The 14,068-nt window shown below is 51.6% G+C and overlaps 1 long non-coding RNA gene across 1 annotated transcript; it reads right to left on the bottom strand.

The window, feature by feature from the left end:
* Positions 1-3,390: 3,390 nt before the first annotated feature.
* On the bottom strand, positions 3,391-13,255 carry LOC140608443 (uncharacterized). The gene is made up of 3 exons (XR_012010479.1): positions 13,086-13,255; positions 5,432-5,645; positions 3,391-4,554 (listed from the first exon to the last, which is right to left on the bottom strand). It is a non-coding gene; the product is annotated as an uncharacterized lncRNA (long non-coding RNA).
* Between the last annotated feature and the right edge of the window lie 813 nt (positions 13,256-14,068).

The raw sequence follows: 14,068 nt of genomic DNA, 5'->3' as shown, positions 1-14,068 counted from the left end.
CACCTTGGCCACCTCCCGGAGCATCACCAAGCCCTGTTGTCTCTGTGTGCCGGCGTGTCCTGCTGTCTTGGCCTGTCTCCGACTCCCCGGCCGTCCCGTGGGCCCGTACCTCCTCCTGCTCGAGGCTGGCCTGCTCTTCTGGTCTTCAGGCGGCCCCGCGCTCCCCCCGCTGCCTCTCTCACGCCCGCACCCTAAGGTCCCTGAAAGAGCAGGCGGCCGCTTCCTGTTGCTCTTAGGACGGGGACCGCAGCGCCACCCCCTTCCCCCCCCCCCGGCTCTCTCTCCTCTCCACCTGCACCGACAGCCTGTATGTCCTCGAGCGGCCAGCGGTGATCTGTCCCCACGCAGGGAGCACCGCTCACGCTGCGGCCTCTACCTGGAGTGCCCTTCCCGGCCCCCGTCCACCTACTTGATCACCGACCACCTCTCAGTAATGCTTTCCTCCCCGACTTACTCCCCAGAGGACCCTAACCAAGAGGTCGTGACTTACCCGCCCGGCCCTTGACCCTGCCCTTTTGCGACCTGTGAGTTGCAAGCTCTGGGAAAGCCGGGGCGTCTCGCTCAGCCTGCTCCTGCCCTGTCCCCCACAGGGTGTGCCCGTGGTGTCTCATTGCAGCAGGTGCCTCCTCGCCTGGCACACGGCTGACGGGGTGACTGAACCTGGCTCTTGGAAAACCAGAAGATTCTCAAAGATGTTCATCTTTTTTTTTTTTTTTTTAAGGCCAGGGACAACACGTAGCAGAGCAGACGTGGCCCAAATAATTAAGCCTCTTGCCACTGGGAGACGTGCTTCCTGGAAGCAGCAGGGGGAAAGGGTACAGCGAGTGACAGTGGTTAATTCCCACAGCCGCTCAAGAGCTGACCCAAGCGACCTCTGGACTCCTCCAGGCGTGAGTAAGACAATGTGGAAAACATTATGTGATGACCCGGCTGTGCGTGGATGCTTTCATTTTTCCATTATATTTTCCAGAATTCAAAGCAGTGCGTCCAGTCATCACAAGGAGACTTAGGCCATTCTCTCCTCTTTCTGCCTTTGGGTAACAAGCGTCCACCGCGGTGGCCCTGCGGACACGTCACCTGCGGTTCCCACAGGGGACAGGTTGCTGGGCCCTGAGAACCGTTTGCTGGGGGTTGTACAGTCTTCCCATCGGGAAGGTAAAGGAGCGTCTTCAAATGCGAGGATGCCTCCGTTCCTTGGGGTGAGGGTAAATGCTCTCCTGCTGACAGGGCGGGGGCTGATCCCTCGTGTTCCCGGGCCTCCCTCTGCATTATGATTCCATGATCCTATTAATGTTTGACAGGAGGGCACGTCTGAATGTGCAATTCCATACAACCCTCGGGTTTTCTCCGGGGGACAAAACTGAATAGAAAATGGAATACATCCTTGCACTGGGGGTCTGGCCGTGTGCTTTGGAATAGCAGCCAGCTGCACGGCCCCGTCACCGTGGAAACGCGCAAGGCCCCAGACGGCGATCTTAGGGGCTCAGAGTTATCTGGACTTGGCTTCATGGTGGGAGGAAACACATGGGACGTCTTCTCCATGAATCCGGGAACACTGACAAGTGGGGTTCCACGTGATTTATGACGCCAATAGCGCATGGACCACAAGGGTCAAGGGCAACCCCTGGTTTTATGCTAAAAAGGAGGGAATACGGGTCAGTGTGCTGTTGAAAGTTTTGGTCTCTTTTGCACATGATGCTGAGTATCAAGATGATTCTTGAGGGAAAAAGAAAAAAAAAAAAAAGACGGTCAAGCATCTGCCCATTTGGTTTATACGATGCCAAACCCTGAGATATTTGGAAACACTGAAATGTCTGACATTGCAAGGATACACTTTCTGGATGAAAAATTATGTGGGTTTCCTTTTTAATTCCTTATTTTGGGGCTGCATACATCCTTTTTGAAAAGTGGCTCTGTTATATGTAACTAGGATTTACATTGAGTTTCAAAGAGCTATGGGTACCCAGAAAGGTCTTGTGTGGGTTTTTTCCTTTAAAATAAGTGTTTTATAATTTTTTTTAATTTTTTAATTTTTTTTTTAGTGTTTTATAATTCTGTGATACGATTTTTCCCAACAGAAAGATTGCAGAAAGCTCCCTTTGGCCTGTCAGCAGCATCCCACACAGGCAGCCACACCCTCCTCCCTGGAGCGCTCCCTTCACTGGATACCACCCCTGCCGGTTCTCTTCCCACGTCCCTGGACATTGCTTCTCAGATTCCTTTGCCAGATCCTGACCCGATACAGACCAGCCCAACTTCTCGTATTGGAAGAACACAATCGGAGGAGCGTAATTCTCCTCTGCTCTCTGTCTGTCTCTCTTCTCCTTCTCCACTCACTTCCTCCGTGACTCTATGCATGCTCAGCAGTACGAGCACGATCACCACGATGATGGCTTCTAAGTTTGCATCTTTGCTCCACTTCTCCCAGCCGAGCTCCAACCTTAAGTTCAATTCTCTCCATGATGTTCTCTCTCGGACATCTCAGAGGTGTGTCGAATGCAAAATGCCCAAAGCAGAAACTCCGATATTCCTCCCCAAACCTGCTGTGTCACCTCCGCGTTTCTTAATATATGATCCTTCCGTCCACCAGAACCCGGTGGAGCTCTCCGTCCACCAGAGTCACCTTTGGTACCTCCACCCGGCCCACCTTTCACATCTGATCATCATGAGCACACCCTATAAGTGTCCCTTGAATTGTCCCCTTCTCTCCATCTTCAGTGGGAAGATCTCAGTCCCGACCCGCATGGTCGCTGACGTAGATGACGACAGCTGCCCCCTAACTGGCACTCCTGCACCCACTCCGGCCCTCTCACAATATATTATTCATACCAGGTAGAGAAATTTTATAGAAGTGCAAACCGAATCATGTTACTTCTCTGATTGAAGCCCTTCTATGATCTCCCAACACCCTCAGGGGCAACAGGAAGGAAGGCCTTGCAGAGCAAGACTCTACATTGTGTCTTAGAAATGTTGAGCTTAAAAAAAAAAAAAAAAAAAAAAAGAAATGTTGAGCTTGACATGCCTGTAGGACTCAGTTAGGGTCTGCTGGGCAGACACAGAGGTCAGAGCGGGCGATGTAGCTCTGGTAGATGCTGCGGGAACTAAGAGCCAAACAGGGAGGTTATCACCATAAGCTAGGAGCACCCCCGTTAGGGCCCACGGAGTGGCACTCCAGCGGGAGGGTGGCCGCAGCATGTTAGACGCTGTAGACGGTGAGGAACTCTACTTCGTTGGAGTGCTCCAGAGCAAAGCAGTGGTTTAGGGGGTGTCTGCGTACATCTAGCTCACGAGGGATTGATGTACAACCAACGTGTCAATTAATTAATTAATTTTATTTTTTTAATTAATTAATTTTAAAAACTATTTTACTTATTTATTCATGAGAGACACAGAGAGAGAGGCAGAGACCCTGGCAGAGGGAGAAGCAGGCTCCATGCAGGAAGCCTGATGCAGGACTCGATCCTGGGACCCTGGGGTCACAACCTGAGCCGAAGGCAGAGAGCAAAATAGCAGACAACCGAAGGACGCCGGGCTGCAGAAATGTGCAGCGTTCAGGTGGAAATACTCAGCTCAAAACGTGTGGTGATTCGGAAGGTGACTTTGTACTCTCCCCGGGAACCAGCTGGAAGAAGGTCCTAATTTATTGAACTTTTTATCCCAAGGAAGATAAAGGCATTGAGCACATAGTCATTTGATTCCTCTCTTCTGCTTGGGTCTTAGAAAAAAAAATAATAACCGGAGAGAGAAGCTCCATACTTGTGATGTAATTGCCTTGGGGGAAAAGCATGAGTGGGAAGCAAGCTCGGCTTGGGAGCAGAAATGGGGAGGGGCACGAGGAGGAGGAGTGGGGGAGCACAGGGCTGCCGGGACTTCTGCTGTTTCCACGGCTCCTCCCTGCCGCTGCAGGGAGTGGAAGCTCCCTGGGAGCCAGGCACTGCTCCACACCCTTCAAATGCATGAACTCACGGAGTGCCTAAACCCCGTGCCTTAGACGCCCTGTTTCTCCCCCAGTTTGCAGGCCCGACACAGGAGCTACAAGGAGGCGGGTCACTCGCTGGAGGCACATGACCAGTAAGTGGCTGAGCCCGCACTTGAGCCTCGAAGGTTCCATTTCTGAGTCTCAAGATCCCAACCTCTCCCTTTTGCTCTCCCTGGAAGCACGACAGTGCCACGTGGATGACGACCTTGGGTCCTGGGGGAGCCCCAATCCGCGTGAGGAGCCCGATGCCCGGCCCGGGGGTCCCAGAGAGGCGAAGGGGCTGCAGCAGGGACGTGGCCATCGGTGCCTGTTGTGCTTCTGTCTCTCTTACTCTGCACACCAGGAGACGCCCGGCCATGGGCTGTAGGGCAGACGGGGGAAGAGGGGGGACACGGGCGCGAGCCGAGCTGGCGGCTCTCAGGTCAGGCAACAGGGGTCCCGGCCTTTTGGTCTGTGTAGCGGGCACACCGGCAGGTCTGCACTGTCTGTGGCTCTGCCCGAGGCCACCCGCTGACTGCATCCTTCCATTCAGGTAGGACAAAGCCCTGAAGACACCGCTGAGGGTCAGAGACGCCCTGGTAGAAAGAGCGAAACTAGGTATCAGCGCGGTGACGGGGAGGCTGCAGCCCTGGTCACACGTGCTGGGAGCCAGGGGCTGCAGGGGCTCGCCGACACCTGGGCCGGGGGTGCAGACCCAAAGCGGGCTTGAGGACCAGGCTGTGTGACCCCGAGGCCGGGTCGGAGCTAAGACGCTGCTCCGCCCGACAGGCGTGGGCCGATAGTCCCTACTGGATAATGTCCTTGTAAGAAGGTGCTCGAATCTCACGGCCCGGGGTCGGTGGCCAGACTGCCTGGCATCTCTGCAACTTGTTAATCGGCCCCTCTGGTTCTCACCCAGGAGTTCTCAAAGGGGCCACCCCAATTCTCTTGGGCTGGTAACCTCAGCTCCAGTTCTCTTAGAACAGTAATCCTGGTTTGCTCAAAATTGCAAAATTATTTCCTTGGTTAGTGCCTTTAACCCTTGGAATTAAAGAAGCGACCAGATAGATGAAACCTCCCGCATTCATATTCCTATGTTAACTTCTGACATGATTCTATACATTCAAATGTGAGCTTTAAAAGGAATTCAGCATATTATTTGATATGCTCGTAGCTACCTCAGGGCCTTTGCACTTGCTACTCGTCTGCTTGGAAATCTCTTCTTCCCCACAGTCTTGTGCCCTGCTTTTCTAAATCCTTTGTCTCTCCTCAAATAACGATAAAACTTTCCCTAATCACCTTGTAAAAGATTGCACTTCATCCCTCCTCACCTCTGCTCAGTTGTCTGGACAGCACTGGCCACCGTCTGACCTATTGCACGTTGTTGTTACTTATTTACCTTCACTGTGCATGAGGTGCTGTTCCGGGTTCAGGGAGATAAAACGATAAGCAAATAAAACAGGCTGATCTGACCTTATTTTGGAAGGATGCTTCAGTGAGCTGCTTGGGTCAGAGGGGATCCACCGAGGGCGGTTGGGTCGCAGCAGACGACACCCAGAAGATCTCAGCGCCGTAAAAACGAAGAGAGCAGGACGGTCTGGGAGGACTTCCAGCATCTTAACACCCGTTGAGTTATCTTAGTGAGTTCTAGCAGGTCACTACTGGGTCGGCGGTGCCATTTCTTCAGCTGTAAGATACGTGCAGGTGCTAAAAACGCTCATGCAGCACCAAACCAGGTGCGTGAAAAGCCACTCTTTCCCTCCCAGAACTTCTTGTCCTCTTAGCCTGACTCCCTAGCGGTTTCCCTGCTTCCCCTCAGACATCCTTCACGCACATCTTTGCACGTCTGCTGCAACGTCGCACGCACACTACCTTGCCTTTGTTGTCCTCGAAAGCGCCTCCGAGACGCCCCTATATGAACGTATGCAGGCCTACCTGCCCCTAAAGCAGCTTTTCTTTTACTATTTCATTATATGGGTTGCTACTGGTTTGTGGGTTTTTTTTTTTAGAGAGAGAGAGAAAGAGAGAGAGTGTGCAGAGGCGGAGGGAGGGAGGGAAGGGGAAGCAGGCTCCCCGGCCAATGCGGAGCCCGTTGTGGGGCCTGAGCTCACGACCCTGAGGTCGTGCCTTGCACCAAAGTGGGGAGTCAGAGGTGAGCCAGCCGGGTGCCCCACGGGCTGTAACCTATCGCCGGACCCGAACGATACCTCCTTGAGCCTCCTCACGGTCCCTATATAAATACACCCGCAGAGTCGCCGCCGCCAGTACATGAGGGCGTGAGTGAGGCTCGATGGCCCTGTTTGAACGGCCATGACCTCAGTTCGGCCTCCAGCGTCCCCACTGGGGCAGGTGGACGCACGCAGGCCCCCTGCTCCAGCCCTGGCCGCCCGGCTTTGCAGCCTGGCCACCAAGGTGCTCGACAGCCGTGCAGGTGATACGCTGGCGGCCGGCCCGGTGGGGGCGGCACCGGGGGTCCCACGTACGCAGGGGGGCCACCTAATGGTGACCTGCCCAGGCAAGTCCGCGAGCCTGTATGAAGTTCCTCCTGTCCAGCCCGTCGGCGGTCCCGTGCGGGGTCCTGAGCGCCCACGGAGGCGGCCGGAGGGGAGCCCTCGGGGAACCCATGGTGGGGGGGAAGCCGACTCTCTGCGGGACTCATGGGGCCGTCAGCCCCCAAGAACCTCTGGGCTTGCTGGGCCTCCGTCTGGGACCACGGCCACACGCGATGCACAGCCACGGGGACGTCCCTGCGGGGAACGGGGCTGAGGAGCCGACCTGCGAGTCTCAGGCTCCTGAGCGGCTGTTGAAGGTCACAGACAGGCTCTCCTTTATTTATTTATTTATTTATTTGAGCAATGGGGGGGGGGGCCTGGGCACGATCGGGGTGGGGGCAGACGCAGAGGGAGAAGCAGACTGTCTGCTGAGCGGGGAGCCCAGCACAGCGGGGAAGGGGCTCGAACCCAGGACCCTGAGACACGACCCGAGCTGAAGGCAGGAGCCCCTCCAGGGCCCCGACGGGCTCAGGAGCAGCCTTGGAGGAAAACGGTCAACGAAGTCAAACTTCAGTCTCTCTCTCTCTCTCTCTCTCTCTCTCACCATCGGGCCGAGATATTATTATCCGAGAAGCCAACGGCACCCCCGCAGCGCTAGGCTGGGCGGCCAGTCCTCGGAGGAGGCCCGGGAGCCCGAGCCCCAGAGCCTGCCGATTTCGGATGCGTAAGCGCTTCACGGGGCCGTGGGGGGGACACGCATGGACCCGCCTGCTGCAGCCCCAGCTGCCGCCTTTAAGGGCTGTTCGTGCCTCCGAGCACCACACTCGGCAGGTCCTCGCGACCGGGCAGGACTGGCACGTGTCCACCCGACAGAGATGAGGTTAGCTTATGCCTGACAGCCGAGGCCACGGCTCCGCGTCCTCCTGCCGCCCACAAAACCCTAAAGCACAACGGCCTCCAAACCCTGTTTTTTTATGCTCATGGAGTTTTGTGGGTCAGGGGGGATGGGATGGGGGGACGGGATGGGGGAATGGGGTGGGGGGGATGGGACAGTGGGGGACAGGACCGGGGGGACGGGACGGGGGGGATGGGATGGGACAGAGGGTATGGGATGGGACGGGGGTATGGACAGGACAGGATGGGGGACCAGACTGAGGTGACAGGGGAAATGGGATAGGGAGGATGGGATGGGGGACAGGATGGGGGGCAGATGGGGGGATGGGACAGGATGGGGGGAATGGGACAGGATGGGGGGGATGGGACAGGATGGGGGGGATGGGACAGGACAGGGGGACGGGAGAGGACAGGGAGTATGGGATGGGATGGGGGGATGGGATGGGACGGGGTGGGGAGACAGGATGGGGGGACAGTGCGGGGGGACAGGGCGGGGGGACAGGGTGGGGGGGATCTGGGGATGGCTTATCTCTGTTACATGCTGGGAACCCCAGTGAGGAGGACTCCAGGGCTGGGGTGGGCAACTGGAGGACGGGAATCCTCTGGAAGGCCTCCCCGCGGGTCAGGGTTTAGCGCCTGCCTTTGACCCAGGGCACAATCCTGGAGTCCCGGGATCGAGTCTCACATCAGTCTCCTGGCATGGAGCCTGCTTCTCCCTCTGCCTGTGTCTCTGCCTCTCTCTCTCTCTCTCTCTCTCTCTCTCTCTGTCTATCGTGAATAAATAAATAAAATCTCAAAAAAAAAAAAAGTGAAAAACCAAAAACGACGACACGGAGAAATGTACAGATGTCAGGTGTTTGGAGCCTGGAAAGTATTTTCCCGTGTGAGCATGTGAAACATGGCGGTTGGTTTCTACCATGAAAACCTTTAACCTGTAAAGGAGCTAAAGTTTATTCATCTGTTCCCCCTTGGGTTGATCTATTATTACCCAATGGGGGCTTGGATGATAAACCTTTATTCTTGCCTAGTAGGGCAAACTTCTGGTGGAAGCCAAAGTGAACATGAAAGATCCCTCTGTGGGTCACACTCCTGGGTACATTCCTGCTGGCCCTCCTTCACTTACATGGTTTTAGGGAATATTAATGAATATTCCTGTTCTGCTATAAACCACCATTGACAACCACAGGATTTCGATTTTGTATTTAAATGGTAGTTTGGGAGTGGAATTGTCTCCATGATTCAGTACGCTGTACCGTGGGCTGGGGATATTGACCTAAGATATAGTTACTACCTGGAAAAAAGAGAGTTTAGTGTAGTAAGCAACAGAAGTACGTAGTAAGAAAATCTCAATATATATTAAATCGGAGTCTAACAAAAGAGTAGAGAGAATGAGGAAGAAGCAATATTTGAGGAGGTAGTGAGTATTTTCCAGAGCTACGGAAGGATACCAATCACATACTCGAGGAACCGTACGACTTCCGAGAAGGAAAGTAAAAGGTACGCCGCACCTAATACATCATGGCGAAAATTCAGAAAACTAAAGACAAAGGGGATATCTTAAAAGCAATGGAAGAAAAAAGACATATTACTATTAAAGGATTGACAGCAATAATTTTCGCGAGCAATAAAAGAAGTCAGAAAGTCACGAACTTACTTTCTCAATGAGGTTTTTAAAAACCTAGCGAAAATATCCATAAAGAAGGAGGTTCGATAAAGATGCGCTCACACGTGAAGTTTTTTTTTTTTTACCAGCAGCCTTACAGATAAACAGCGCGCATGTATTCTGTAGATGTATTGTACACTATTCTTGCAGTAAAGTAAGCCAGAGAAAAGAAAATGTTACTAAGAAAATCACAGAAAAGAGAACACATTTACAGTCAGTCCTGTCTTGTATTTATTGAAAAAAGTCTGTACGTAAGTGGACTCACGCAACCCAAATCCATGTCATTCAAGGATCAGCTATGTTATATCTCTTTTCTTTTTTTAAGGTTTATTTGTTTATTTGAGAGCGAAAGAAAGAGAGAGAACACGAGTGGGAGGAGCAGAGGGAGAGGGAGCATCCCAAGCGGACTCCGTGATGAGCGTGGAGCCCGAGTTGGCACTTGATCTCACCACCCTGAGATCATGACCTGAGCCGAAATTAAGAGTCGGAGGCTCAACCCACCACACCACCCAGGCGCCCCTATTTCTTTTCTTCTAATGGTTACACTAGAAACGACAGCATGTGTCATTATTTTACCAAAGTCTAATAAATACTTTTCATCTCTTGGCTAATATAAGGACATGGGAATACTTTAAATACATTCACACCCTTTCTTTTTTTTTCTTCTAAATATTTATTTATTTATTCATGAGAGACACAGAGAGAGAGGCAGAGACATAGACAGAGGGAGAAGCAGACTCTATGCAAAGACCCTAATGTGGGACTCGATCCCGGCACCCTGGGATCACGCCCTGAGCCGAAGGCAGATGCTCAACCGCTGAGCTCCCCAGGTGTCCCCATTCACACCCTTTCTGACTTACATGCTAGTGTTGTTGAGTGAGGACGATGGAGTCCTCTCTGGGAAGCTCTGGGCTTGGGAGAACGGTGATATCGTGCCATAGGGGATGCGACCTTTCTGTGTGATTCCATGACTCAGAAACCATGACATTCTTAGGTAATTTGATTTTCTGTGGGAACCTCAGGAAGGCTGAGTTCACGTTCTGGGTGATTGCACCTGAATCAACGTTAACAGGCACGGATGAGGGAGTATAAGCTGATCAATAAACAATTATTGACCAGATGGTGGGAAGGTGGCCTTCAAGGTGTCAGAAGTGGCCAATTCCTGATGATGGCCTCGTCCAGGGTCTAATTAGGGGAGAGGTTCTTGAAAGGGTGTGGCAGTGAAGTTTCTGGAAGTGAGGAAGTAAAGACCAGAAGCAGACTTAATTCATAACAATCCTCATGTTCCTGTTATCGTTGCTTACTCCTTGTGGCTGTGAATATAATAAGCTAATCACTCTGTGTGTGTGTGTGTTTCCAATCTACTGCATCTATATGACATCGAAATGTCCAGATGAAAAGTGAAAAATTGAAGATCTTCAGAAGACGGTTTGAGTAACATCAAGCATCTAGCAGTGGGAAGGTAAGATGTCAAAGTGATTGATGGATCCCCTTTATCCGGACATTTTGAAGTCAAGTCGGAGTGGCCTGGAAATGGATATTGACAGACAATTTTCTCGAAATGAAGTTTAGAACTCGGAATAATAGGTCATGCATCTAGCCCGAGAGCCTGTAGAAAGTGGGGTCTCTGTATTAGTCAAAATTAAAGCTGGCCAGAAAGATGAAAGGCTAGAGCCCGGAAAATCTGTCAAAGGAAAGATTTTGAAGATTTAGTAGCACAAGATGAAAGACAATGTCAGGTCTAAGATAAAACAGCCTTGGAAAGTAAAACCTACACGGGAAGCAAAGATCAAGAAACACAAGAAGATAAAGCTCTGGACGCCTTAGTGGTCCAGGCCAACAGGGAGCATCCTTCTGAAAATAAATGGGATGAGCCATTGAAGACGACCTTTACAAAGCTTAAAACCTATTCTTACCTATGGTCTCAGATAGGATTTAAATTTTGTTGGAGCAAGGCCCAGGTGAAGAATACATCAAATTGAAGTGCACTGCATAATGTTCTTAATTAGGTAGAAGCCAGAATTTTTGAGAGTAGGAATGGAGGAGAGAGGGACCAGGTCTGTTGACCATGTTCTGTAGATGCTCCTTAGACACTAAGGTGCGTAGAATCACATGGGGGTCTCTGTTGCCGATTTTGATTCAATGCGTCTATGGCGCAGCCAATGGTCTTGCATTTCTCAAGAGCTCTCAGGTGATGCCAGCACAGCTGGTCCTCGGACCTCACTGCGAGCGACAGGCTATCCAGCAGTGGCGTCCACACCCGGACTCCCAGGAAGGCTCCCCGGGTAATACTGATGATCCTGATGTGCAGCAGGAGTTTGGAACCAAAGCTATTGAGAAACTTGGAGATTAATCACTACAAGAACTGGAGGAATCAGGACAGTCATAAAGCTTCTTCAAGTAAAACATAATTTTTCCCCCCAGGAGCATGGGGAAAAAAATACTGTAGATGTTTATATAAATATCTACAGCAGCCATTGGAAATCTGGAGAGGGGCACCCACACAGCGTCTGCTTTGAAGATGTTAAGTGGATAAAAGAGACGAGATGAACTGTTCTCGCAGCCACCCTCTTCCAACTTCACCGGACTTCTGGTTTCTGGAGACCCCTCACCTCTTCAGGACTCAACAGGATTCGGTCTCTGCTACACCCAATCTTGTCCCTTTTAAGTAGAACATAATTAGATGCAAATATAAATCACAACCATTGTCAGAATCCAAATGGGTTCTGATGAGAATTAATATTTCCCATTCACGGAAGTACTAATTCAGAACACACAATAAGGCAGAGATTCAGAATTGGGCAGAAACCACTCATTTCTCAAGCAGAAATAGCTACGTTGTAGTCATCTTATAGAGATTAGAATTTTGCAATCGAGGTATCAGAGCTTTGTGCTATAAATGATTTCTTATCCTCCTTCCCAAATCTCACCCTTCATAATGACAATTGAATAAATGAATATGTCACAGAATTAATCGAATGCTATTATCTTCATTTTAGAGTCTTAATTTCAGATCTCGTCTCATTAACACAATTATCCAGGAAAGCATTATGTCAAACAAACACACAACTGCGATGTACTGTATGTATTAATCAGAATTCTTGGTTTGCCAGCGAGAAACTCAACTCACACAGACCCAAATCAAAGGAAAATGAACGTATTGATTCGTGTAGCTGCAAGATTGAAGTGCACTTTCGGTACATTTGGGCCTTAAGAGTTGATTTTTCAATCTTTTTCTCTGTCTTCTTCTGCTTCCTTTGAGTGTTGGCCTTATTCTTCCCACAGAAGACAGCTTTTTCCAATCAAGGAAAGTGTCTCAAAGCAGCTTGAATTTATAGACTTTAGCACTCGAGATCCCAGAAGAAGAGAAAGAAATTTTTCCCATATCCATGGCAGAAAAATCCTCGGGAAGGCTGTGATTTTGCCTGGCACGTGAGTTCCGAGATCATCACTATGGCGTAGGGCTGGAGCCTCCCTTGGGTCACGTGCCCACACCTGGCACTAACGTGTGGTCAGGACTGTCCCCGCCGTGACAACCCTAAGGAGGATGCTTCCCCTGAAGGAAGGCGTGGTGGGGACGTTGATGACGTGTTTCCACTGGCTCCGATGGCAGATCAGCTGAGACTCCCACGGCTGCTGCCCACGATGGGAGGAGACGTCCCCGGAAGGGGCTCAGGGAAGGTAAAGGACGAGACATCCACACAGCAGAAGAGTCTCAGTTATTGACCCCAGGGAGACCTCCGTCTACTGGTGGGAGACCTCGGAACAGCTATCAAGGTGACAGTGACTGTAATAGAAAAATAAGATAGTCCGGCCACAGTGGTGTAAGCGGGAGGCCCAACTGGGACGCGGCACCGGGCCACCGTGGTCCCCTTTGCCCACGGAATGGTGCTCCCGGCAGGGTTCGCGCGATCCCTGCGGACGCGGGGGTGGTCGGGCCGTCGGAGGAGGTGTGCACACAGGCCTCGCAGCGTAATGGCTCCTGTGGTTTCACGGATCATCTGTGAACGTGATGTGCCTCACGTTTGATCGAGGGGCTGGAGGAGGGGACAACGGAGGCCTAGACGTGGAGACGTACCTGATACCGGAGCCATGGGGGTAAGACGTCTTCAAGGGTCCCGAGAAGTGGACCTCCGGATGGAGGCGGCTGGGCCGGGAGGGCAGATGGTCAGCCGGCACGAGTCCTGCAGAGCCGGGGATGCGCCTGCAGGAGGCCTGCCAGGTGAAGCCTTTGTGACCGCTCCCCGCCGGGCCTGAAAAATCACACACAGGTTTTTAGCCAGGATCCCAGCTTCTCAAATTTGTTCCTATATTTGTTCCTCGTATCAAGGGTAGAGTTTCGGTTGCATTCTAACAGGAGATGACAAAACCAGAAAGATGGTTTATTTTTTCTCATGGCTCATCCTTATCATGGTAGGAAATGAAGTAAGAACTGACAATAAACTGTTGGCCCCTGGTCCCAGAATTGCAAGGATTGTGCCCTGCAGAATTACAAGGATTCAAAGACCTGCAGGGTCAATGGACCTACGGGTTTCATTTCACACCAACTTTGGACACGTATCCACCATCCATCCCCAAGGGGTCATCCCACCTGTAACTAAATCCCCGGGCCAAGAACCTTGTTGGTTCTTCAAGGAAATCATCACATTTTCTCAGACTTGGGTGGTCGGGAAATTCTTTGAGATGCAGTTTGTCTCCCTGTCTCTTCACCCACCGATCTTAGGATCGTGTTGAACAACCATGTTCCCCTGTTCCACGGGCTACTTGGCCGATGTTTGAAGATAATGGTCACGCATCTTTCACACTAGTCTTTCCAGAGCAAAAAGCCTTCGTTGCTTCATTATCTCTTGTATCATCTGGTTCTGAGAACCTCCGGTCTGTGTGTCCCTCTGGGCCGGGAATCCCTGTGGACATACAGAGCCTACAACCTCCCAAACAGCATGGAGAGCACCCACCACCTCTCTTGTTCTAGATTTTGCCTTTTTACTAACGTAGCCAAAGACCAAATTCGCTCTCGGAATGGTCCTAGCACACGTCAGCACGCCCTGAACTCCCGAGTCC

The sequence above is a fragment of the Canis lupus genome, chromosome 17, assembly GCF_048164855.1.
Source record: "Canis lupus baileyi chromosome 17, mCanLup2.hap1, whole genome shotgun sequence".
Taxonomy (NCBI): domain Eukaryota; kingdom Metazoa; phylum Chordata; class Mammalia; order Carnivora; family Canidae; genus Canis; species Canis lupus.
This window is presented reverse-complemented; position numbering and strand designations above follow the sequence as displayed.